Source organism: Giraffa tippelskirchi, chromosome 3, assembly GCF_054371585.1.
Source record: "Giraffa tippelskirchi isolate mGirTip1 chromosome 3, T2T-mGirTip1v1.2.pri, whole genome shotgun sequence".
Lineage (NCBI taxonomy): Eukaryota > Metazoa > Chordata > Mammalia > Artiodactyla > Giraffidae > Giraffa > Giraffa tippelskirchi.
In genome coordinates, this window is record NC_137277.1 from 23,640,389 (window position 1) to 23,668,354 (window position 27,966).

At 38.5% G+C, this 27,966-nt stretch overlaps 1 protein-coding gene across 7 annotated transcripts in view; it reads left to right on the top strand.

The window, feature by feature from the left end:
- NPEPPS (aminopeptidase puromycin sensitive) overlaps positions 1-27,966 on the top strand; it is a 136,092-nt gene that overhangs the window by 49,441 nt on the left and 58,685 nt on the right. The gene's annotated exons all lie outside the window — the stretch shown is intronic.

Genomic DNA, 27,966 nt, shown 5'->3' on the forward strand with positions numbered 1-27,966 from the left:
TCCTCTGTCCATGGAATTTTCCAGGCAAGAACACTGGAGAGGGTTGCCATTTCCTTTTCCAGGCGATCTTCCCAACCCAGGGGTCGAATCCTGTGTCTCTTCCATCTCCTGCATTGGCAGGCGGATTCTTTACTACTGAGCCACCTGGAAAGCCTGGCACAATATTAGTTGGAAAAAGAACAATAGAACAATATTAGCTGGATTGTTCTTTTTCTTATTGTTGAGTTTCAAGGATTCTTTGTACATTTGTTTGGCTGCATAGGATCTTATTTGTGGTGCACAGGTTCTTTGTTGCAGCATGCAGGCTTCTCTAGTTGGTTTGTGGTGCACAGGCTCCTAGAGTGCAGGCTCTGTAGTTGCGGTACACAGGCTTAGTTGCCCTGCAGCATGTGGGATCTTAGTTCCTGGACTCAGGATCAGACCTGTGTCCCCTACATTGGAAGGGAGATTCTTAACCACTGGACCACCAGGAAAGTCCCTAAAGCTTTTAATTTTAATGAAGTCCAGGTTATTTACTTCTTTTGTGGGTTGTGTCTTTGGTGGTGGTGTATGTGAAAAGTCTTCACCATACCCAAGGTCAATTAAATTTTCTTGTATGTTATCTTGCAAGAATTTTATAGCTTTGTATTTTGCATTTTGGTCATTGTTCAGTCCCTCAGTCATGTCCAACTCTTTGCGACCCTATGGACTAGAGCACACCAGGCTTCCTTGTCCTTCACCATCTCCTGGAGCTTGCTCAAACTCATGTCCATTGAGTCAGTGATGCCATCCAACCATCTCGTCTTCTGTCATCCCTTTCTCCTCCTGCCTTCAGTCTTTCCCAGCATCAGGGTCTTTTCTAATGAGTCAGCTTTTCTCATCAGGTGGCCAAAGTATTGGAACTTCAGCTTCAGCATCAGTCCTTCTAATGAATATTCAGGACTGATTTCCTTTAGGATTACACTACAGTTCAAAAGCATCGATTCTTCGGCGTTCAGCCTTCTTTATGGTCCCACACTCACATCCATACATAACTACTGGAAAAACCATAGCTTTGACTAGACAGACCTTTGTCAGCAAAGTAATGTCTCTGCTTTTTAATACACTGTCTAGGTTTGTCATAGCTTTTCTTCCAAGGAGCAGGCATCTTTTAATTTCATGCCTGCAGTCACCATCTGCAGTGATTTTGAAGCCCAAGAAAATAAAGCCTGTCACTTTTTCCATTGTTGCCCCATCTATTTGCCATGAAATGATGGGACTGGATGCCATGATCTTAGTTTTTTGAGTGTTGAGTTTTAAGCCAGCTTTTTCACTCTCCTCTTTCACCTTCATCAAGAAGCTCCTTAGTTCCTCTTTGCTTTCTGCCATAAGGGTAGTGTCATCTGCATATCCAAGGTTATTGGTATTTCTCCCAACAATCTTGATTCCAGCTTGTGCTTCATCCAGCCCAGCATTTCACATGATGTACTCTGCATATAAGTTAAATAAGCAGGGTGACAATATACAGCCTTCACCTACTCCTTTCTCAATTAGAACCAGTCCATTGTTCCATGTCTGGTTCTAACTATTGATTCTTGACTTGCATACAGATTTCTCAGGAGGCAGGTAAGGTGGTCTGGTATTCCCATCTCTTTAAGAGTTTTCTTAGGACTATAATCTATTTTGAGTTAATTTTTATAAAACGGGTAAGGTCTGCCTGGATTATTATTATTTTTGCATTTGGGTGTTCGGTTTCCAGCACCATATATTGAAAAGATACATCCATTGTATTACTTTTGCTCCTTTGTCAAGATCAGTTGACTGTATGTATGTGGGTCTATTTCTAGGCTGTCTGTTCTTTTTCATTTATCTGTTTTTCTCTTATTTCTCCAATCCCACATCATCTTTATTATTGTTAAGTCTTGAATGAAGTTGTGTAGTGTCAGTCCTCTGACTTTGTTCTTCTCCTTCTGTATTGAGCTGGACATTCTGGATTGTTTGCATCTCCATATAAACTCTAGAGTAAATTTAAAAATAGCCACAAAATAACTTTCTAGGATTTTGATTGGAATTGGTATTGAGTCTGTAGTTCAGGTTGAGAAGAACAGATAGCTTGACAATATTGGGTCTTCTTATCCATGAACATGGAATATCTTTTTCTTCTTTGACTCTTTTGGTGTCTTTCATCAGAGTTTTGTAGTTTTTTTTGTATGCATCTTGTTAGATTTATACCTAAGTATTTCATTTTGTGGGGGTGATAATGTAAATGATACATTTTGAAAAATTTCAGATACTACTTATTCATTGCTGGTATATGGGAAAGCAGTTGACTTTAGTGTGTTAACCTAATCCTGCATGCTTGCTTTAATTGTTCATTAGTTGCAAGAGTTTTTTGTTGATTCCTTTGAATTTTCTACATGACCATATCATTTGTGAACAAAGATAGTTTTATTTCTACCTTTCCAGTATGTATACCTTTTCCTTTTCTTGTCTTATTGTATTAGCTAGAACTTCCAGTGTGATTTTGAAAAGCAGAGGTGAAAGGACCCATCCTTGCTTGTTCTTCATCTTAGCTGGAAAATTCAGAGTTTCTCATTAAGTATGATGTTAGCTGTATGGTTTTTGTAGATATTCCTTATCAAGTTAAAGATGTTCATCTTCATTTCTAGTTTATTGAGTGTTTTTATCATAAAAGGGTGTTGTATTTTGTCAAATGTTTTTTGTGCATCTATTCATTTGGTTATGTGGTTTTTCTTCTTTAGCCTATTACTGTGATGGAGTACATTAACTGATTTTTAAACATTGAAACAGCCTTTCATACTGGGTTAAATTCCACTTGGTCATGGTACATAATTATTTTTATAATTATTTTTTTTCAAACCTTAAACTTTTTATTTTGTATTGGAGTATAGCTGATTAACAATATTATGGTAGTTTCAGGTGAACAGTGAAAGGATACAGCCATACATTACATACATATATATACATTGTTGGATTTTATTCACTAATATTTTGTTGAGAATTTTTGCATCTGTGTTCAATTCCTGAGTCGGGAAGATCTCCTGGAGAAGGAAATGGCAACCTACTCCAGTATTCTTGCCTGGAAAATCCCATGGACAGAGAAGCCTGGTGGGCTACAGTCCATGGGGTCGCAGAGAGTCGGACACGACCAAGTGACTTCACTTTCACTTTATACGAGATATTGGTCTATAATATTCTTGTAATGTCTTTGTCTGGTTTTGATATTGAGGTAACAACTAGTCTCGTAGAATGAGTTAGGAAATATTCCCTCTGCCTCTGTATTCTGTAAGAGATTGTAGAAAATGGATCAAGTCCATGTCCCTTGCACTGGCAGGTGGATTCTTAACCATTGACCACCACAGAAGTCCCGCCTTTTTATGGTTTTAAATGAACATTTTATATGATGCCACTTTCTCTCCTTTTTTAGCATATCAATTATACTTAAAAATTTTTTTTAGTGATTGCCTTAGAGTTTGCAGTGCACGTTTACTTCTAATCTAGTCCACTTTCAAATAAAAAGACAATATTTCACAGGTAATGTGAGTACCTTATAATAATGTATTCCTAATTCTTCTTTCCCATTCCTTGTATCATTGATGTCATTTGTTTCGCTTATGCATACGCTTCCACACAGAACCAACATAGTCAAATACATTGCTGCTATTAGTATTTTGAACAAATTCTTATCTTTTAAATGAATTAGGAATAAGAGAAACATTTTTATTTTACTCTCATTTATTGATTCTTTGATGCTCTTCCTTTCTTATGTAAATCTGAGTTTCTGGCTTACATTGTTTTCCTTCTCTTTAAAGAACTTTTAACATTTCTTGGAAAACATGTATGCTGGCAACAGATTCCCTCAATTTTTGTTTGTAAAAGTCTATTTCTCTTCACTTAAAAAGGCTTTTTTTTTTTTTTTAGAGCAGTTTAGATTCACAAAAAGACTGAAAGATTTTCCTACAGTTTGAAGGACAGTTTTGAAAGGTACAGGATTTTAGGTTAGTAGTTTTTCTCTCTCAACACTTTAAAGATTTCATTCTATTCTTTTCTTGTTAGTATAATTTCTGAGAAGTCAAATGTAATTCTTATCTTTGGTCCTCTATACTTAAGGTGTTTTTTCCTTCCAGCATCTTTCAAGATTTTTTTTTTCTCTAGCTTTGATTTTCTAAATTTTGACTCTGATATGGCTAAGTGTAGTTGGGTTTTTTTTCCCCCTCTTCTTTCCACCCCCTGCCACCTCCCCATTATCCTTTTGGTCTTATCTTAGTTTCCTGGATCTGTGGTTTGGTTTCTGACATTCATTTAGAGAAATTCTTACTGTTTATTGCTATAAATACCATTTCTTTCTTTTTTAAAAAATACTTATTTATTTGGCTGCATCAGGTCTTAGTTGTAGCATGCAGGATCTTTCCTTACTGCGTGAGGGCTCTTTGTTGTGGTGTGCGAGCTTAGTTGCCCCTTTTCCGACCAGGGCTCAAACCCATGTCTCCTGCATTGAAAGGTAGATTCTTAACCATTGGACCACCAGGGAAGCCCCTGCTTCTGTTTCTTTTTCTTGTCCTTCTGGTATTCCTTTTGTATGTACTTAATGTCTTTTGTACTTTTCTCACAGTTCTTGGATATTTTGTTCTGTTTTGTTTTTGCTTTTTTTTTCCTGTCTTTACTTCTCAGTTTTGGAAGTTTCTAGTGTCATATCTTCAGGCTCAGAGATTCCTTTCTCAGCTGTGTCTGTGAGCCCACCAAAGACATTATTTCTGTTAGTGTTTTTGATCTCTAGCATTTCTTTTTATTTCTTTAGAACTTCCATCTCCCTGCTTGTGTTATCCATCATTAGATGTTATTGCTGTTGTTGTTCAGTTGCTAAGTTGTATTCAACTCTTTGCAACCCCCTGGACTGCAGCATAACAGGCTTCCCTGTCCTTTACTATCTCCCAGAGTTTGCTCAAATTCATGTCCATTGAGTTGGTGATGTCTTCCAACCATCTCATCCTTTGTTGCCCTCTTCTCCTCCTGCCCTCAATCTTTTCCAGCATCAGGGTCTTTTTCACTGAGTTGGCTCTTTGCATCAGGTAGTCAAAGTGTTGGTGCTTCAGTTTTTAGAAAAATTACTAATCCGATATTTCTAACATTTGTGCCATATTGTCCCATATCTGATTCTGGTTTTGATTCTTGTTCAGTCTCTTTAAAAAGTGTTTTCTGCCTTTTAGTATCCCTTGCAATTTTTTGTTGAAAGGTAGACATGATGTCCTCGGTAAAAGGAACTGTGATAAATAGACCTTTAATAATGCAGCAGTGAGGTAAGAGCAGAGGGGAAGCATTCTTTAGTCCTATGATTAAATCTTACTCTTTTGGTGAGCTTGTACTCCTGGGCAGAGCTTCACTGGTGCTTCTCAAGTTTTCTTACCCCCTTAGGTTTGACAGGATGACTGGAAGGGCTGGAGTTGGGCATTTCCCATAGGTTCAGTTCAGTTCAGTTGCTCAGTCGTGTCCAACTCTTTACGACCCCATGAACTGCAGCACGCCAGGCCTCCCTGTCCATCACCAACTCCCTGAGTCCACCCAAACCCATGTCCATTGAGTTGGTGATGCCATCCAGCCGTCCCATCCTCTATTGTCCCCTTCTCCTCCTGCCCTCAATCTTTCGCAGCATCAGGGTCTTTTCCAATGAGTCAGCTCTTCGAATCAGGTGGCGAAAGTATTGGAGTTTCAGCTTCAACATCAGTCCTTCCAATGAACAGCCAGGACTGATTTCCTTTAGGCTGGACTGGTTGGATCTCCTTGCAGTCCAAAGGACTCTCAAGAGTCTTCTCCAACACCACAGTTCAAAAGCATCAATTCTTCAGCACTCAGCTTTCTTTATAATCCAACTCTCACATCCATACATGATCACTGGAAAAACTATAGCCTTGACTAGATGGACCTTTGTTGGCAAAGTAATGTCTCTGCTTTTTATTATGTCTAGGTTGGTCATAACTTTCCTTCCAAGGAGTAAGTGTCTTTTAATTTCATGGCTGCAATCACCATCTGCAGGGATTTTGGAGCCCAGAAAAATGAAGTCAGCTACTGTTTCCCCATCTATCTGCTATGAAGTGATGGGACCGGATGCCATGATCTTAGTTTTCTGAATGTTGAGCTTTAAGCCAACTTTTTCACTTTCCTCTTTCACTTTCATCAAGAGGCTCTTTAGTTCTTCTTCACTTTCTGCCATAAGGGTGGTGTCATCTGCATATCTGAGATTATTGATATTTCTCCCGGCAATCATGATTCCAGCTTGTGCTTCCTCCAGCCCAGCATTTCTCATGATGTACTCTGCATATAAGTTAAATAAGCAGGATGACAATATACAGCCTTGATGTACTCCTTTTCCTATCTGGAACCAGTCTGTTGTTCCATGTCCAGTTCTAACCGATGCTTCCTGACCTGCATACAGGTTTCTCAAGAGGCAGGTCATGTGGTCTGGTATTCCCATCTCTTTCAGAATTTTCCACAGTTTATTGTGATCCACACAGTCAAAGGCTTTGGCATAGTCAATAAAGCAAAAATAGATGTTTTTCTGGAACTCTCTTGCTTTTTCGATGATCCGTCGGATGTTGGCAGTTTGATCTCTGGTTCTTCTGCCTTTTCTAAAACCAGCTTGAACATCTGGAAGTTCACGGTTCACGTATTGCTGAAGCCTGGCTTGGAGAATTTTAAGCATTACTTTACTAGCGTGTGAGATGAGTACAATTGTGCAGTAGTTTGAGCATTCTTTGGCATTGCCTTTCTTTGGGATTGGAATGAAAACTGACCTTTTCCAGTCCTGTGGCCACTGCTGAGTTTTCCATATTTGCTGGCATATTGAGTGCAGCACTTTCACAGCTTCATCTTTCAGGATTTGAAATATCTAGGCTCTGATAAAGCCCTAGCAGGTTAAGTTCTGGTAAAAACAGTTTCTCCCGAGAGCAGGTTTTGTTAAGAAGAACCAGAATATGCCAGTATATTTCAGAATGGTTTCTTTTACCCTCCCCTTGCCAGAAGCTTGAGGGGATTTTTCCCTGATACTCACTTTTAGGACCTTGTATAGCTCCTAGAGGTGAGACTCACAAAAGCCTGAAGGTCCCCCTATGACGAGGTCTTCCTGGAATTTTAAACTCTCAAGCTTGTTCACACTGAGCCTCCAGCACTTTATCAATTACAGTTCAGGTTTTCCTACCCCAGCACTGGTTGCCAGAGGTGATTTCTTCTTTTGGGTTTCTGCATTGATAAGTTGTGATTTTCTGTATTTGCCTGTCTCCAATTTTTCAGCAGTGGTTTGCCCTTTGTCCTCACTTCTCTGGTGGATCTGAGGAGAATTGTTGATCTTCAGTTTCTCCAGCTTTTTACTTGTGCTCTTAGGATGGGATGTCAACTTCTAAGATCTTTACATGTGTGACCAGATATCAGAAATCCTCTGGGTGATTTTATTTCCAACATAAAAAGGTTGTTATTTTTAAAATGTAAAAGCAGTCTGAGCCTTTTGTGGACGTATGCTTTCATTGTTCTTTGGTAAATATCTGTAAATACAATGGCTGCATCATATGGTAAATGGAGAATTTTTAAAGAAACTGCCAGTTTTCTAAAATCTCTGTACCATTTTATATTCCCATCAACTGTGTGAGAATTCCAGTTGCTCCATATCCTTACTAACATTTGTTATAGTCCATCTTTTCAATTTTAGGTATTCTAGTGGTTGTGTAGTGGTATCTTATTGTGGTTTTAACTTGTATTTCCCTAATGCCTATTGATGTAAAGTCCTTATTTGCCATTTGTATTATCTCCCCTTGATGAAGTGTCTGTTCATACCTTTGCCAACTGAAGGAAGTTGTTTATCTTCTAAGTGAATTTTAAGAGTTTTCATATATTCCAGGCTTAAGTCTTTGGTGGATATATGTTTTGCATACTCTCCCAGTCTGTGGTTTGCCTTTTTTAAAAAATATTTATTTATTTATGGCTGCACTAGGTCTTTGTTGCTATGTGTAGCTTTACCTGGTTGCAAAGATCAGGGACTACTCTCTAGTTGCGGTGCACGGCTCTCTCATTGTGGTGGCTTCTCTTGTTGCAGAGCACAACCTCTAGGCTCATGGGCTTCAGTAGTTGCAGCACAGGGGCTCATTAGTTGTCTCTCACAGGCCCTAGAGTGTGCAGGTTTCAGAAGTTGTGGCTTAGTTGCTCTATGACATGTGAAATCTTCCCAGACCAGGGATTGAACCCATGTCCCCTGCATTGGCAGGAGGATTCTTATCCTCTGTACCACCAGGGAAGTTCTGTGATTTGCCTTTTTATTTTTTGAAGAGCATAAGTTTTAAATTTCAATGGATTCCAGTTAATTGAATTTTTCTTTTACAGTGTATGGCTTTTTTTATGACCTATTTAAGATGTTGCAGAATTCAAGGACATTATGATTATCTTCTAGAAGTTTTATAATTTTAACTTTTACATTTAGATCTTTTGATCCATTTTGAGTTAAAAATTTTGTTTATGTAATGAGATAAGGGTAAAGGTTCTATTTTTAATTAAGTGATTAGTTATTGGTATATGGGTGTCTACATTTTTTTTAGCGCCATTTATTATAGAGGTTATTCTCTCCTCCTTGAATTTCTAGTCTCTTTCTGTTGTATTTTGAGTCTTGAAATCAGGTCGTGTGAGGGCTCCATACTTGTTCCTTTTAAAAATGATTTTGGTCCCTTTAATTTTCATTTTAAAATCTGCTTGTCATTTTCTACAGAAAAGCCTGTTGATGTTGTTATAGGAATTGCATTAACTCCATTGGGGAGAGCGATATTGAGGTTTACCATTCATGAAGAATATACATTTCTCCCTTTATTTAGATCTTCCTTAGTTTCTCTCAGCAGATTTTAACTCGTTCTAGAGAGGTATTTTCTTCTTTTTCTTCTGCAGACAGGATACAGCTAGGTCATCTTTTTAAAAAAATCATCAAATTCGCAAAACAAAATTTATCATCTTAATCGTTTATAAATGTAGAGTTCATTGGTACACATTTACCTTGTAGAACAATCGTTCCTGCTATCCGTCTCCATGACTCTGTCTTGCAAAACCAAAACTCAGGGCACATTGAATAATAACACCCCACTTCCCCTATCCCTTAGCCCCTGGCAACTACGATTATACTTTCTGTCTATGAATTTGACTACTCTAGGTACTTTATATAAGTGGAATCTTCCAGCATTTGTCATTTCATGACCAACTTACTTCAGTAACGTCTTTAAGGTTCATCCATGTTGCAGCGTGTTTCATTTTAAAGGAAATGTAGTTTGTATATTTTGTTTATCAGTAGACACTTGGTTTGTCTCCACCTTTTACCTATTGTGTATAATGCTGCCATGAACACAAGTGTATAAATATCTCTTTGAGACTCTGTTTTAATTCTTTTGGATATATACCCCAAAACGAATGGCTTGATTATATGCTGATTCTATTTTTACTTTTTTTACCGTACTGTTTTCTGTACAGGCTGTACCATATTTCATTCCCACTGATAGTACACAAGGGTTCCAATTACTCCATACCCTTGCTAGCATGTATTATTTTCTTTTTTTGGTAATAACCATCCTAATAGGTCTGAAGTGGTATCTCATTGTATTTTTGACTTGTATTTCCTTAACGATTAGTCATACTAAGTATCTTTTCATTCACTTATTGGCCATTTGTATATCTTGGAGAAATGTCTGTTTAAGTTCTTTGCCATTTTGAATTGGATTGTTTGTTGTAGAGTGTAGGAGTTCTTCATATACTCTGGATATTAACCCCTTGTCAGATATATTATGCAGACACTTTTCTCTCATTCTGTAGGTTGGCTTTTCTCTTGGTTGATTGTGTCTTTTTTTTTTTTTGTCCCATTGCATGGCTTTTGGGATCTTAGTTCCCTGACCAGGGAGTGAACCTGGCTTTCAGCGGTCCTAACCACTAGAATTCTCTGTGTCCTTTGATGCACAAAAGTTTACTATTCATGAAGAATATACATTAAATTTTGATGATATCTAATTTGTGTATTTTTCCTTTTGCTGCCTGTGCTTTTGGAATTATTGTGAAATCCAATGTTATGAAACTTTTATATTTTCTTCTAAGAGTTTTATAGTGTTAGTTCCACATTTAGGTCCATTTTATAGCATTAATTCCCACATTTTGATTCATTTTTTTTATATGGTATAAAGGATCTAACTTCATTCTTTTCCATATGGATATCCAGTTTCCCAAATACTATTTTTTGAAGACTGCCCTTTCCCCATTGAATGAATGGTCTCAGCACTCTTGTTGAAAATCATTTGACTGCACATGGAAGAGTTTATTTCTGGGCTCTCCGTTCTATTTCATTGGTCTGTATGTCTGTCTTAATGCCAGTACCACACTTTTCAGCGTTAACGGTAGCTTTATTAGGGACTTCCTTGTGGCTCAAATGGTAAAGAATCTGCCTGCAATGCAGGAGACCAGGGTTCGATCCCTGGGTCAGGAAGATCCTCTGGAGAAGGAAATGGCAATCCACTCCAGTATTCTTGCCTGGAGAATTCCATGGACAGAGAAGCCTGGCGGGCTACAGTTTGTGGGGGTTGCAAAGAGTCAGACATGTAGCTTTATTATCAGGAAATGTGAGACTTCCAAATTTGTTCTTTTTTCAAGATTGTTTTGGCTCTCTAGGGTTCTTCGAGATTCTGTATGAATTTTTGGGTGGGTTTTTAAGTTTCTGTAAAAAATGTTGGGCTTTTGAGAGGGATTGCACTAATTTATGTATTAGATTACCTGGGCTTCACTGGTGGCTCCTATGGTAAAGAATCCATCTGCAGTGCAGAGCCAGGTTCTATCCCTGGGTCCAGAAGATCCCCTGGAGAAGGGAATGGGTGGTGAAATTAAAGTTCGATGCTGTAAAGAGCAATATTGCTTAGGAATCTGGAATGTTAGGTCCATGAATCAAGGTAAATTGGAAGTGGTCAAACAGGAGATGGCAAGAGTGAACATGGACATTTTAGGAATCAGTGAACTAATATGAATGGAAATGGATTATTTTAATTCAGATGACCATTGTGTCTACTACTGTGGGCAAGAATGCCTTAGAAGAAATGGAGTAGCCCTCATAGTCAACAAAAGAGTCCGAAATGCAGTACTTGGGTGTAATCTCAAAAATGACAGCATGATCTCAGTTTGTTTCCAAGGCAAACCATTGAATATCACAGTAATCCAAGTCTACGTCCCAACCACTAATGCTGAAAAGCTGAAATTGAACAGTTCTATGAAGACCTACAGAACCTTCTAGAGTGAACACCAAAAAAGATGTCCTTTTCATCATAGGGGACTAGAATGCAAAAATAAGATGTCAGGAGCTACCTGGAGTAACAGGCAAATTTGGCCTTGGAGTACAAAGTCTGGAGAGGGGAAAAGCAGGCTTACATAGTACTGTATACTTATTGCAAAATTCAGATTTAAATTGAAGAAAATAGGGAAAACCACTAGGCTATTCAGGTATGACTTAAGTCCCTTACGTTTATACATTGGAAGGGACAAATAGATTCAAAGGATTACATCTGATAGAGTGCCTAAATAAATATGGACAGAGGTTTGTAACATTTTACAGGAAGTGGTGGTCAAAACAGTCCACACGAAAAGGAAATGCAAAAAGGTAAAATAGCTGAGAAAAGAAGAGAAGCAAAAGGCAAAGAAGAAAGGGAAATATATGCCCATCTGAATGCAGAGTTCCAGAGAATAGCAAGGAAAGATAAGAAAGCCTTCCTCAGTGAACAATGCAAAGAAATATAGGAAAACAATAGAATAGGAAAGACTAGAGGTTATTGAAATATTAGAGATACCAAGGGAACATTTCATGCAAAGATGGGCATAATAAAGGACAGAAACGATATGGAACTAACAGAAGCAGAAGAGATTAAGAAGAGGTGGCAAGAATACACAGAAGAACTGTACAAGAAAGATCTTAATGACCTGGATAACCATGATGGTGTGATCACTTACATAGAGCCAGACATCTTGGAGTGCGAAGTCAAGTGGGCCTTAGGAAGCATCACCATAAACAAAGCTAGTGGAGGTGATGGAATTCCAGCTGAACTATTTAGACCCTGAAAGATGCTGTGAAAGTGCTGCATTCAATATGCCAGCAAATTTGGAAAACTCAGTGGCCACAGGACTGGAAAAGGTCAGTTTTCATGCCAATCCCAAAGAAGGGCAATGCCAAAGAATGTTCAAACTACCACACAATCATGCTAGCAAGGTAATGCTCAAAATCCTTCAAACTAGGCTTCAACAGTACGTGAGCAGAGAACTTCCAGATGTACAAGCTGGATTTAGAAAAAGCAGAGAAACAAGAGGTCAAATTGCCTACACCCGTTGGATCACAGAAAAAGCAAGAGAATTCCAGAAAAATATCTGTTTCTGCTTCATTGACTACACCAAAGCTTTTGACTGTGTGGATCACAACAAACTTTTGAAAATTCTTCAAGAGATGGGAATACCAGGCCACCTTATCTGCCTCCTGAGAAACCTGTATGCAAGTTCAAGAAACAACAGTTAGAACCAGACATGAAACAATGGACTGGTTCCAGATTGGGAAAGGAGCACATCAAGGCTGCATATTGTCACCCTGCTTATTTAACTTATATGCAGAGTATATCATGCGAAATGCTGGGCTGGATGAAGCTCAAGCTGGAATCAAGATTTCAGGGAGAAATATCAGTAACCTCAGATACGCAGATGACGCCACCCTTATGGCAGAAAGTGAAGAGGAACTAAAGAGCCTCTTGATGAAGGTGAAAGAGGAGAGAGAAAAGGCTGGCTTACAACTGAACATTCAGAAAACCAAGATTATGGCATCCGTTCCCATCACTTCATGGCAAATAGATGAGGAAACAGTGGAAACAGTGACAGATTTTTCTTGGGCTCCAAAATCACTGCTTATGGTGACTACAGCCATGAAATTAAAAGATGCTTGCTCCTTGGAAGAAAAGCTGTGACCAACGTAGACAGCATATTAAAAAGCAGAGACATTACTTTGCCAACAAAGGTCCGTATAGTCAAAGCTATAGTTTTTCCAAAAGTCGTATATGGATGTGAGAGTTGGACCATAAAGAAGGCTGAGCTCTGAAGAATTGATAGTTTTTAACTGCAGTATTGGAGAAATTTTTTGAGAGTCCCTTGGACTGCAAAGAGATCCAACCAGTCAGTCCTAAAGGAAATCAGTCCTGAATTATCATTGGAAGGACTGATGCTGAAGCTGAATCTCTAATACTTTGGCCATCTGATGTGAAGAGGCGACTCTTTCCCTGATGCTGGGAAAGATTGAAAGCAGGAGGAGAAGGGGACAACAGAGGATGAGATGGTTGGATGGCATCACCGACTCAATGGACATGAGTTTGAGCAAGCTCCAGGAGATGGTGAAGGACAGGGAAGCTTGGTGTGCTGCAGTCCCTGGGGTTGCAAAGAATTGGTCTCAACTGAGAGACTGAACAACAACAACATAGATTTCCTTGGGTAGTAAAGAATCCACCTGCAATGTGGGAGACCTTGGTTTGATCCCTGGGTTTGGAAGATCCCCTTGAGAAGGGCGTGACAGTTCACTCCAGTATTATTGCCTGGAGCATCCCCATGGACAGAGGAGCCTGGTGGGCTACAGTCCATGGAGTTGCAGAGTTGGACATGACTTAGTGACTAAGCATAGCACACAGTTTTCTGGCAATCTGAACAGTATTGTCTTGTAACCCACAAACAGGGGCTTCTCAGGTGGCTCAGTGTTAACGAATCCGTCTGCCAATGCAGGAGACGTGGGTTCGATCCCTGAGTCAGAAAGATCCCTGGAGAGGGAAATGGCAACCCACTCCAGTATTCTTGCGTGAAAAATCCCATAGACAGAGGAGCCTGATGGGCCATAGTCTATGGGGCTGCAAAGAGTCGGACACAGCTGAGCATATGTGTACCCACATATGCACACAATCTGAACAAAGGATGTCTTTCCATTTATCTGTGTTTTTTTTCTTTGAGCATGGTTTTGTAGTTTTTTGTGTACAAGTCTTCCACCTCTTTGGTTAAATTTTTTCCTAAGTATTTTATTTTTTTGATGCTATTTCAAGTGGATCGGTTTTATAAGTTTCCTTTTGAGATTGTTCAGTCTTAGAGTATAGAAATGTATCTGATTGTTTTATTGATTTTTTTATCCTGCAACATTGCTGAATTCATTTATTAGTTCTAACGTGTATATGTCTATAACCTTTAGGGTTTTCTACATATAAGATTATTTCATCTGCAAACAGAGATAATTTTACTTTTTCCTTTCCGATTTGAAGACCTTGTATTTATTTTTGTTGCCTAATTACTCTGGCTAGAACCTCTAGTCCTGTGTTGAATAGAAGTGGCAAAATCAGGCATCCTTATTCCTCATCTTAGGGGGAGAGCTTTCAGTCTCTCACTAACCAAGGTCATCCTGGTCCTGTTGAATCTCCCCCTTGCCCCCAGTTTGCCCTTCTTTCTGGTTTGTAGCCCTGTTAGAGGTTTTTGCTAAGATTTTTCCTTTCTTTCTTGGTCCCGAAATCCAATTTCTAGTTCTTTGCCATCATAAAACTGCTGTAATATAGGAGGCAGTAAATGTCTTGAGGGGAAGTTGAATGAAGAATGTTAGACTTTATCTGTTATTCCATTTTTCTGGGATCTTGGCCATATGAAGACTGGCTGCTTTGGTAGTCCTGAATTCCAAGTTTTATCTCCTCAGCCTAGTGAAATTATTGCAAGCTTTATTACTCTGCTTTCTCCATTGGCCTCTATGTTCTGCTTAGAAGTCAGCAAATGCCAACAAGGGAATAAAGAGCCTGTGAATCTAGAGCTGATCTGTGTGTGACTCACATTCAAACACTTAAAACTTTTTTTAAAATTCAGTATTTATGGCTATTCTGATACCAGCTAAGCTGCTAAAGAGCCAGAGTGGAAGTCTAGATGCATCATTTTTTTTTCCTCTGTACTTCTCTGTTGTTGTTTCATTGCTGAGTTGTGTCCAGCTCTTTTGTGACCACATGGACCATAGCCTGCCAGTCTCCTTTGTCTTTGGGATTTTCCAAACAAAAATACTGGAGTGAGTTAGATTCATCAATTTAAAATGTGAAATATATTTCCTTATGAAATCTGTAGCAGAAGATGATATTTTACTTGATTGTGTAAGTTCAGTGGTTACTGGCCAGATAAGGTAAAGGACCCTCCTGCCAGTTAGTGCAGGAGACATAAGAGTTGTGGGTTCAATCCCTGGGTCAGGAAGATCCTCCCCAAAAAAAGGAAATGGCAACCCACTCCAGTATTCTTGCCTGGAGAATTCCATGGACAGAGGAGCCTGGCAGGCTACAGTCCATGGGGTTGCAAAGAGTTGGACATGACCGAGGTGAGGTGCACGTGCGTGCACACACACATGCACACACACAAATGATCATTAGGAAGTGTTTTCAAATGATGGTTTAACGATCTGAAGATTGTTATTAAAGTTTAAAATACTTTCGTAAACTTTGCACAGGAACAATTTTTAAAATGAGCAGTTATAGGTTATGTTCATGACATGGTATTTAATATATTGTTTGCCTGCCTTTTAAAATTATAAAAGAAATACATGCTTGTTGTAATAAAATCCAATAATAGAAAATATGAGATGTGAAAGTCTTCTTCCCTCACTTCATTATACCACCTACCCCACTAGTCTCAGAAGTAACCCTTATTAATAATCTGATATGAATTCTTTTTATACATGCAAGTTTTTTCCTATAATTACAGAAGTTAGATTATGATATCTATACATAATGTTTTACAACTTGCTTTTTTTTAAATTTATTTTTTAATTGAAAGATAATTGCTTAACAGAATTTTGCTGTTTTCTGTCAGACCCCAACATGAATTAGCCATAGATATACATATGTAACCTCCCTCTTGAACCTCCCTCCCATCTCCCTCCCCACAACTTGCTTTTTTTTTTAAAGCTAATGTGATATACATCTCTTTTCTTGTTCTAATATTTATTTATTTTTGGCTGTGTTGGGTCTTACTTGTGGCCCTTAGGATCTTTGTTGTAGCATGCGGGATCTTTTATTGAGGCTTCTCTAGTTGTTGCACACAGGCCCCAGAATTCTTAGGCTCTATAGTTGAGGCACACCGTCTCTCTAGTTGTGGCTCATTGGCTTTCTAGTTGCAACTCATGGGCTTTGTTGTCACTTGGCATGTAGAATCATAGTTCCCTGACCAGGTATCAAGCCTGAGCCCTCTGCTTTGGAATCATGGAGTCTTAACCACTGAACTGCCAATATGCTAAGTCACTTCAGTCGTGTCCAATTCTTCACGACCCCACGGACTATAGCCCACCAGGCTTCTGTGGCCATGGGATTCTCCAGGCAAGAATACTGGAGTGGGTTGCCATTCCCTTCTTCAGGGAATCTTCCTGACCCAGGGATTGAACCCTTGTCTCTTAGGTCTTTCATATTAGCAGGTGGATTCTTTACCACTAGCACCACAGGGAAGTCCCGTGTTATACTAACTATATTGAGTATGAGGTGTCTACTCTTCTATCCTCTCTTCCTTGGAAAGATGAGAGTGAGACCATTTCAAGTAGAAACTAAAACTTTCTCTTACCTTTTAGTCCAGATACATTACCTGTTGATCCTTTTTTTATTTTGGCCATGCTACATGGCTTGTGAGATCATAGTTCCCCAACCAGGGATTGAGCCCAGGCCCTCGGCAGTGAAAGCTGGACTCCTGACCACTGGACCGCCAGGGAATTCCCTGCAGATCATGTTTTGGATACTTTGACAACCGTAAGCAATTCAGAGACAGTTTTGGAGAGTATGTTGTTTTTTTTTTCCTCCCAACATTTTGTGATTTCCTATTTTAATTGAACTTTACGCTGAAGGTATATATATTCTAAAATTTAAACACTGGTTCCAAACCTACGTTATGTGGCTGCCTTATAAACATTTAGCATTTTTGGTTTATTTGAGTCTTTTTTTTTTTCCGTTTGTTCATGCCGTGTGGCTTTCTGGATCTTAGTTCCCCAGCTAAGGATCAAACCCAGGCTCACATCAGTGAAAAGACCGAGTCCTAACCACTAAACCACCAAGGAATTTCCTATTTAAATCTTGTTGATGTGTAAATAAATAATTATTTATGTAAATTATGTTAGAAGCACGTGCATACTTTGATTATTTTGGAACTGCAAGTAATGTGCAGAAAGTTCCCCTCTATCTCCCAGGTTATGCTTGCTTTTCAGATAAATTAGTTAAGGAAGTTTATTATTTATTTGAAACCTTTCTGTCCCCAATGTCAAGAGTTTTTGTTTGTTTTTGCTTAAGTGGCCACTGTGTAGTCTTTCAAGTTTTTATTTAATATTGGTTTTTAAGTGGTAAGTGTGAAAGCATGTCTGAAGTATCCTTTATCTACAAGAAAGTTAAAAGCAATTGCAAAAACAATAGAGATAAACACATGACATATTCTTCAAGGGAAGAACTAATGTATGGTATTAACAGTAAAATAAAACCTCACATTTTAAATTCCTTATCTTGTTGGGATTTCTGAGTTTATCTGTGAACTGTATTCTGCTTTTTATGCAGAATGGATCTTTTTTTTTTTGGCAGCGTCATGGCTTGTGGGAGCTCTCAGTTCCTGACCAGGGATTGAAACCCATGGCAGTGTAAGTAAGTGCCAAATCCTAACCACTAGACCACCAGGGAACTCCCAGAATGGATCCATTTTAAAATAAGTAATCTTCAGGAGTTCCCTGGTAGCTTAGTGGTTGGGATTTCAGGCTTTTACTGATGTGGCCAAGGTTCAGCCCCTGGTAACTGAGAACTCATTTGGGAAACTGAGATCCTACAAGTCCTGCTGTGTGGCCAGAAAGTAAACTCGAGTCAGACTGAATAAATCTTGCATTAGAAGGAACAAATGATAGCTTTAGCCAACTCTTTTATTCCTTTTTAGTACAAATCAGAGATAAAGAACATGAAGATTGCAATTGTACATACTTGAATTCTTTCACTTTCACTTTAGTTGGTTTGAATGATAGTGAAAGACTGATGAGCTGAAAAAAGAAGATAAAATAGCTGAGAAAAGAAGAGAGGCCTGGAGAAGGAAATGGCAACCCACTCCAGTACTCTTGCCTGGAAAATTCCATGGAGGAGTAGCCTGGGAAGCTACAGTCCATGGATGGCAAAGAGTCGGACACAACTGGGCAACTTCACTGGTTCACTGAAGTTCCCAGGTGGTGCTGATGCTGTGAATTCAAGGACGACACTTTGAGAACCACTGGTTTAAAAAAAAAAAGAAGAAGAAGAAGAGAGGCAAAAGGCAAAGGAGAAAAGGAAAGATATATCCATCTGAATGCAGAGTTCCAAATAGCAAGGAGAGATAAGAAAGCCTTCCTAAGTGATCAATGCAAAGAAACAGAGGAAAACAATAGAATGAGAAAGACTAGAGATCTCTTCAAGAAAATTAGGGGTACCAAGGGAACATTTAATGCAAAGATGGCCGCAATAAAGGACAGAAATGGTGTGAACCTAACAGAAGCAGAAGAGATTAGGAAGGGTGGCAAGAAAACACAGAAGTATACACAAAAGATCTTAATGACCAAGATAACCATGATGGTGTGATCACTCATCCATAGCCAGCCATCTTGGAGTATGAAGTCAAGTGGGCCTTAGGAGGTATCACTGTGAACAAAGCTAGTGGAGGTGATAGAATTCCAGCTGAGCTATTTCAAATCCTAAAAGATGATGCTGTTAAAGTGCTGCACTCAGTATACCAACAAATTTGGAAAACTTAGGCCACAGGACTGCAAAAGGTTAGTTTTCATTCCAGTCCCAAAGAAAGGCAATGCCAAAGAATGTTCAAACTACCACACGATTGCCCTCATCTTACATGCTAGCAAAGTAATGCTCAAAAGTCTCAAAGTGAGGCTTCAATAGTATGTGAACCGAGAACTTCCAGATGTTCAAGCTGGATTTAGAAAAGACAGAGGAACCAGAGATCAGATTGCCAACATCCGTTGGATCATAGAAAAAGGAAGAGAGTTCCAGAAAAAGATCTACTTCTGCTTTATTGATTATGCCAAAAGCCTTTGACTGTGTGGATCACAACAAACTGTGGAAGATTCTTCAAGAGATAGGGATACCAGACCACCTTACCTGCCTCCTGAGAAACCTGTATGCCGATCAAGAGGCAACAGTTAGAACTGGACATGGAACAACGGACTGGTTCCAAATGGGGAAAGGAATACGTCAAGGCTGTATATTGTCACTCTGCTTATTTAACTTATATACTGAGGACATCATGAGAAATGCTGGGCTGGATGAAGCACAAGCTGGGATCAAGATTTCTGGGAGAAATATCAATAATCTCAGATATGCAGATGACACCACCCTTATGGCAGAAAGTGAAGAGGAACTAAGAGCCTCTTGATGAAAGTGAAAGAGGAGAGTGAAAAAATTGGCTTAAAGCTCAACATTCAGAAAACTGAAACTTTTTTTCCCCCAAGATATTAATAGAAAAAAATATTTTCTTGGTACACTGGAAAGGAGAGGCTCACAAAAGAAGGGTGAGCCTCTCATTGCTCAAGATCTGCTGGCTGACCCAAAGGCCAAGGAATCAGTATTTTGGCAAACCTGTAATCTATATTTAGAACTGCCATAGAACATTGTGTGAAAAATCTCTGCTGTGAATAGTTTCAAATGTTTAGGATTGCAAGGCATCTTTGCTTTAAGATCCCTTATAATAAAATATCAAGACCACCAGGGAAACCCTCACTTTTGATTTTTTAAAAAATCCTCACTTGAATGTTTGTTTTCTGTTTCCTTAACTTTTGCCCTTATCTTTATTATTTCTTTCTACTTTCTTTGAGTTTGTTTATAAAACAACTGTAAATTTTTTTTTAAATTTCTTGAGATGGATGGTTGGCTTATTAATTGCTTTTCTACTATATTCATTTGAAGCTGTAAATTTTCCTCCTAAAAATGTCCTGCTTTTAGCTATATCACACACTTTTTTGGATTGTTTGTTTTGGGGAAAATTCTCCAGGCATTGACTATAGCTCTTGTTGCTTGCTATTGCTGTTGCACCTTCCCTCCTCTCCCTTCCCACCCCCCTTATAGCTTTGTGAAGGTATATGCAATATTCATATATAATAAGCTACATATCAGAAAATGTATAATTTGATAACTTTTTGACCTGTGAATGCAAGGGTCATGAACATATTCATCACCCACACAGTATTTCCTCATGCCCCTTTGTAATCTGTTTCTCTCCCTTTCCTTATCCCCAGGCAGCCACTGATCTGCCTCTACATTTTTTGATGTTCAGTTTTTATCATTCAGTGAAAAATATTTTCTCATTTTTGGTCTATGAAATTTTTATATGTACCTGGAGATTTTCTAGTTTAATTTACTGTATGATTACTGTATGGTGTCTATATGTATGCTGTGTGCTCAATAAGACTTGCTTTATGGCCTAAGATATGGTCAACTTTTAAAGTGCTTGTGTGTGCTTCAAAAGAGTATATAGCTGGGATTTCCTGGTGGTCCCGTGGTTAAGAATCTGCCTCTCAGTGCAAGGAACTGAGTTCTATCCCTGGTCCAGGAGCTAGGATCCCACTTGCTGCAGGGCAGCTAAGCCCAGGCACTGCAACTATTGAGTCCTTGCGCCACAACTGGAGAGCCCGTGTGCTGCACCTATAGAGCCATGCACTCTGGAGCCCTTGAGCCACAACTAAAGAGAGAAGCCTCTATACTGCAACTAAGATTCGACACAGCCAGAAATAAATAAATAAAAGTTAAAAATAAATTAAAAAAACTAGAAACAGAGTATAGCTGTTGGATATAGTGTTTTATGTATGTCTTACAGAATCAAGTTGGTTAGTTTTGTTTAAATCTTCATTTTTACCAATTTTTTCCTCCTGTTTGTTTTATGAATTATTGGTTAATGTTTGTATGCAATGTTTTCTCATTCTTTACCTTCACTCTTTTCAAATCTTTATGTTTTAGGTAAACAGCTCTTTTTCCTTTTTTTTTCCTTTTAAAATCCAGTCTGAAAATCTTTGTCTTCTAAAGCGTTTAATCTATTTACATTTAATGTAATTACTGTTATTTGGCTTTTTTTATGTACCATTTTCTTATGTATTTCTTATGTATATAATTTTAGAAAAGTTAAAAAAAAAATTTTTTTTATTTGTAGTTGTTTTTTGGATGTGTGTCAATACTCTAGGAATTAACAGCCATCCCTGACTTTAAAAAAAATCCGGTGTTGGGACTTCCCTGGTGGTTTGATTGTTATGACTCCATGCTCCCACTGCAGGGGGCACAGGTTTGATTCTTGGTCAGGGAATTCCTGCATGCCACACTTTGCAGGTGGAAAAAAAAATACAGTATTAATTGATCATTTTACCCTTCTGGGTAGTACAAGTATCTTAGAGCACTTAATTTCCATTTATCTTCCTCTGATTTATATGGTATTATTGTGGTATAGTTTAATTTTCTTATGTATATATGTATATTTAGTTAGTTAAATGTCTTTGAGTAATAAAGACATTGTTTTAACTGTTTTCATTTAATTTGTCTTGTCTTCCATGCCAGGCTTTATTCGATTATTGGATGTTAAATTAGGAAAATTGTGTCATCAAAATAAGATGATGATATTTTCTTCATCTAGGGAAGACTTTTGTTTACTTTATCTGGGAGTCACTGGTACTCAGTTATAATCTTTTTCCAGTATCAGGGCTTTAGATTTTCTGAAGTCTAAGTGGTTTCCTGTGTGGACTACTTTTTTTCTTAGTCACCTTTACTATAAAGTTATCACCTTTTGAGGTTCAGATCCAAAGGAGGAATTGATTTACCTTGACCCCCCCCACCCCGAAGTCTTGACAGACCCGGAATTCCACTTTTTGTCCCAGGGGCCCACCAGACTGAGCCTTTAAGGCATGTATACCAGATCAGCAAATGACTTAAGAACAAAAGTGGCCTGGCATAGAATAGCTTCCTATTTCTGGAATCCTATTTCTTCAATGAAAAGGAAAATACAAATTCAATTCCTTTGGCAACCAAAGTAACTACTATGGATTACAACTTGGATGCTTTACTGGAACCTCTGTCCATAGTTCATCAGGCACTCTGTCTATCAGATCTAGTCCCTTAAATCTATTTGTCACTTCTACTGTATACTCACGGAGAAGGCAATGGCACCCCACTCCAGTACTCTTGCCTGGAAAATCCCATGGATGGAGGAGCCGGGTAGGCTACAGTCCATGAGGTCGCTAAGAGTCGGACACGACTGAGCGACTTCACTTTCACTTTTCCCTTTCATGCACTGGAGAAGGAAATGGCAACCCACTCCAGTATTCTTGCCTGGAGAATCCCAGGGACAGCGGAGCCTGATGGGCTCCGTCTATGGGGTCGCACAGAGTCAGACACGACTGAAGCGACTTAGCAGCATTTCTTCTTCATCTTGGCTTCCTTATCTTGTTTCTTTTTGATGCTTTTGAGATTTTTTTTCTCCCCATTTAACTTTTTTAGTTTTAAGGGAGCTGGATAAGTGAGGAGGAAAGTTTCTTTACATACTACTCCATTACTTGAAATAAAGTTTCTAATTGTTTTATACATAAGGAAAACAGATCCAGAGATTTAAGTAATACTGTAATACCACATAATCAGTGGCAGAATCAGGTCTAGAATCTGTCTTTGTGTTACTCTGATACTTGCATTGCTGATAAGTCATTTTAACTAATTATGCAGCGGTTATTTTGGGTTTCATGTGTATTTGGTATATGGCTAATTCTCTTTAGAATTTTTAGATTGCTTAATAGGGTAGGATGATTATTATATAAATCCATTTCAAAATATGGAACTTTGAATCTGGGTATTGCTTGAAGTGCAACTGTGCATACAGCAGAATGGCTTCTAAAACTACGGACATAATATGGTAGGTAGCTTGCCGAAAAAAAAAAAAGCACCTCATCACATGTTTAATCTAGTACTGAACTATACAGGTGTATGTGGGCTACATAGAACCACTTAGGCTAGGTTTCCTGTTACTTACATACAGCAGTGGCTTGGAGGAAATAACATTCTGAGTTCCACATAGACAGTTTATAAAGAAACCTTGCAAGTACAGTTGAATTGGAGCTTCTAAGTTGAGATTTTTAGTTTTTACATTTGTTCAGTTCAGTTCAGTCACTCAGTTGTGTCCAACTCTTTGCGACCCCATGGACTGCAGCACGCCAGGCCTCCCTGTCCATCACCAACTCCCGGAGTTTACCCAAACTTGTCTCCGTTGAGTTGGTGATGCCATCCAACCATCTCATCCCCTGTTGTCCCCTTCTTCTCCCGCCTTCAATCTTTCCCAGCATCAGGGTCTTTTCCAGTGAGTGAGCTCTTCACATCAGGTGGCCAAAGTATTGGAGTTTCAGCGTCAGCGTCACTCCTTCCAATGAACACTCAGGACTGATTTCCTTTAGGATGGACTGGTTGGATGTCGTTGCAGTCCAAGGGACTCTCAAGAGTCTTCTCCAACACCACAGTTCAAAAGCATCAATTCTTCGGCGCTCGGTTTTCTTTCTAGTCCAATTCTCACATCCATACATGACTACTGGAAAAACCATAGCTTTGACTAGATAGACCTTTGTTGGCAAAGTAATATCTCTGCTTTTTAATATGCTGTCTAGGTTGGTCATAGCTTTTCTTCCAAGGAGCAAGCATCTTTTAACTTCATGGCTGCAGTCACCATCTGCAGTGATTTTGGAGCCCAAGAAAATAAAGTCTGCCACTGTTTCCACATCTATTTGCCATGAAGTGATGGATGCCATGATCTTAGTTTTTTGAATGTTGAGCTTTAAGCCAACTTTTTCACTCTCCTCTCTCACTTTCATCAAGAGACTCTTTAGTACTTCTTCACTTTCTGCCATAAGGGTGGTGTCATCTGCATATCTGAGGTTATTGATATTTCTCCCGGCAATCTTGATTCCAGCTTGTGCTTCATCCAGCCCGGTGTTTCTCATGATGTACTCTGCATATAAGTTAAATAAGCAGGATGACAATATACAGCCTTGATGTACTCCTTTTCCTATCTGGAACCAGTCTGTTGTTCCATGTCCAGTTCTAACTGATGCTTCCTGACTTGCATACAGACTTCTCAAGAGGCAGGACAGGTGGTCTGGTATTCCCAACTCTTGAAGAATTTTCCACAGTTTGTTGTAATCCACACAGTCAAACGCTTTGGCATAGTCAAAAAAGCAAAAATAGATGTTTTTCTGGAACTTTATATCTTAATATAATATGAAGGCAGAATCCATTATGGATTTCATAGATGATGTAAGCACTGACAACTTTGGCTGATTTTATATAATTTTTTCCATTTCAGTCTTTTTACAAATGTGGTCTCTTGCATGTACCACCTTGTAGTTCTTTCTTCATACTTCCTTTTCTGTGATTAAAAATTTCATTATGTTTAAACAAAAGGGGTAGGCCAATTAGTTTCTTGGCTCATTAGTTTCATAGCTCAACTAATGATTACCTTTCAACCCAAGATTGTCGTGCTCAAGTATTAATATAGGAAGACTTTTTGAATGCAGAGAGAGAGACAGAATATATATGTGTATGTAGAAGGCTAACATTAAAAAGTTAGGTAAAGTAAGGAAGAGGATGTGTTGTTATAAACTTAAAACTTACTGCTTCTGTTAAATTTTACTGGTGAAGTACCAACTTTAGTTAATTGTAGACTTCCTTCTTAATATAAATGTAGCATCTGCTGAGAAACTGATCTATACTTTGTCTTGGAGCTTGTTGTAAATCAGTACATAAAGAGCTTCCTCTTTTTTATGATTTAATGGAATGAATTTATAATAACTCATTAAGAACTCATACTGCAATGAGTAGTATTGTACATATCTCACATCATTGTGCACATGTGACTAGGTGTCTAGGATAAATTCCTGGAAGTGCAATTGCTGGGTCAGGAGGTATATTTATAATTTTGCTTGATATTGTCAAATTTATAGAGATCATGTTGTCAGATTTACATTATAGAGATTGTACCACCATCTACCAGCTTATTAGTCAAACCGCATGCTTAGCAGCATATCTTCTCAAATTTTTTGATCTTTTGTTAATCTGATGGTAAAAAATTTGTTATTTTGCACTGCTTTTACTTTGTGTTTCTTTATATTATAAAGTTAAAAATCTTTTCATGTATTTAAAAAGAAAATTGGGAGATATCAGTGAACATTTCATGCAAGGATGGGCACAATAAAGGGCAGAAACATTTGGGACATAACAGAGGCAGAAGAGATTAAGAAGAGGTGGCGAGAATACACAGAAAAACTGTGCAGAAAAGGTCTTAATGATCCGGATAACCACAGTGGAGTGGTCACTCACCTAGAGCCTGACATCCTGGAGTATGAAGTCAAGTGGGCCTTAGGAAGCACTACTATGAACAAAGCTAGTGAAGATGATGGAATTCCAGTTGAGCTATGTAAAATCCTAAAAGATGATGCTGTTCAAGTGCTGCACTCAGTATGCCAGCAAATATGGATAACTCACCAGTGGCTATAGGGCTTGAAAAGGTCAGTTTTCATTCCAGTCCCAGAAGGGCAATGCCAAAGAATGTTCAGACTACAGTACAATTGTGCTCATTTCACATGGCAGCAAAGTTATGCTCCAAATCCTTCAAGCTAGGCTTCAGCAATATGTGAACCCAGAACTTCCAGATGTACAAGCTAAGTTTAGAAAAGACAGAGGAACCAGAGATCAAATTGTCGACATTCATTGGATCTTAGAGAAAGCAAAGGAGTTCCAGAGAAACATCTGCTTCATTGACTATGCTAAAGCCTTTGACTGTGTGAAAGTGTTAAGTCGCTCAGTCGTGTCCAACTCTTTACAAGCCCATGGATGAGGCTCCTCTGTCCATGGGATTCTCCAGGCAAGAATACTGGAGTGGGTTGCCAGATAACAACAAACTGGAAAATTCTTAAAGAGATGAGAATACCAGACTGCCTTACCGGTTTCCTGAAAAATCTGTATGCAGGTCAAGAAGCAGCAGAACCAGACATGGAACAACAGACTGGTTCAAAATTGGGAAAGGAGTACATCAAGGCCGCATATTGTCACCGTGCTTATTTAACTTATATGCAGAGTACATCATGCTGGATGAATCACGAGTTTGAATCAAGATTTTGGGAAAAATATCAACAACCTCAGATATGCAGAAACTGAAGAAGGACTAAAGAGCCTCTTAATGAAGGTGAAAAAGGTGAGTGAAAAAGCTGGCTTGAAACTCAACATTCAGAAAACTTAAGATCATGGCATCTGGTCCCATCACTTTATGGCAAATAGAATGGGGGAAAGTGGAAGCTGTGACAGATTTTATTTTCTTGGGCTCCAAAATCACTGCAGACAGTGACTGCAGCCATGAAATTCAAAGACACTTGCTCTTTGGAAGGAAAGCTGTGACAAACCTAGACAGCACATTAAAAAGCAGAGACATTACTTTGCCAACAAAGGTCTGTATAGTCAATTTGGTTTTTCCAAAAGTCATATAGGGATGAGAGAGTTAGACCATAAAGAAGGCTGAATGCTGAAGAATTGATGCTTTCAAATTGTGGTGCTGGAGAAGACTCTTGAGAGTCCCCCGGACAACAAGGAGATCAAACCAGCCAATCCTAAAGGAAATCAACCCTGAATATTCATTGGAAGGACTGATGCTGAAGCTGACGCTCCAATACTTAGGTCACCTGATGCAAAGAGCCAACTTATTGGAACTCATGGACAACAAAGAGTGACTTATCACCAAGCACATGGTAGTTCTCTTTTTAGTCTTTTGAGGTACTTCCATACTGTTTTCCACAGTGGCTGCGCCAATTTACATTCCCACCAACAGTGTATGAGGGCTTCCTTTTCTCCACATCCTCACCAGCATTTGTTATTTGTAGACTTTTTGATGATAACTATTCTATTATAGATGTGAGGTGAAAATCTCATTGTTGTTTTGATTTGTATTTCTCTAATAATTAATGATGTTGAGTACCTTTTCATATGCTTAAAGACATATTTAGAAAAGCTTTCTCTAGCCAGAGATTATTTTTTTATCAGTATTATTAATAGTTCCTGCTTTTACTTATAAATCTTTGTTCCATCTGGAATTTTCCTCTTAGGTATAAGATATGATTACAACTTAAATTTTTGCTCTGACACCATTTATGGAATATCCATCTTTTTCCCCATATCCAAATGCTACCTTTATCATATACTAAATTATATATATATTTGATTCTGCTTCTTACTTTTGAATATGTTCTGTATTCCTGAGTTTATTTCCATGCTTACTATAATTATTATAACTCTGTAATCTGTTGTGCTATCTGGTGGTACAAGACTTCTCATTGCACTTTTCTTTTTTGAATTCACTATATGTATGTATGTGCCCAGTCACTCAGTCGTGTCCAACTCTTTGTGACCCCATGGACAGTACCCTGCCAGGCTCCTGTGTCCATCTATCTTGCCTGTGTCCTGGCAAGAATACTGGAGTGGGTTGCCATTTCTGCCTCCAGGGTGATCTTCCTGACCCAGGAATCCAACCCACGTCTCCTGCATTGGCAGGTGAATTCTTTACCTCTGAGCTACCTGGGAAGACCCTGAATTCACTGAGTTTTTCTTATTTATTTTTGCATTTGGACATTGGAGTCAAATTGCATAATTATAAAATGAAAAAAAATCCTGTTGGCGTATTTATTGAGATCATATGGTACAAAACTTAAAAGAATTAACAACATTGTTATATCTCTAACTAAGAATATTATTTACCTTTCTATTATTTCTCTTCTATGTCTCTAAGTAGTGTTTAAAATTTTCTTCATAAAGGTTTTACTTTTCTGTGGAGTAAATTCCTTTTGTCATTGAAATCTGTTTTACTAAATTGGTTTAGTTGTGTTTAAAACAGTGTAAGAAATGTTTTGGGGTTAGGGTA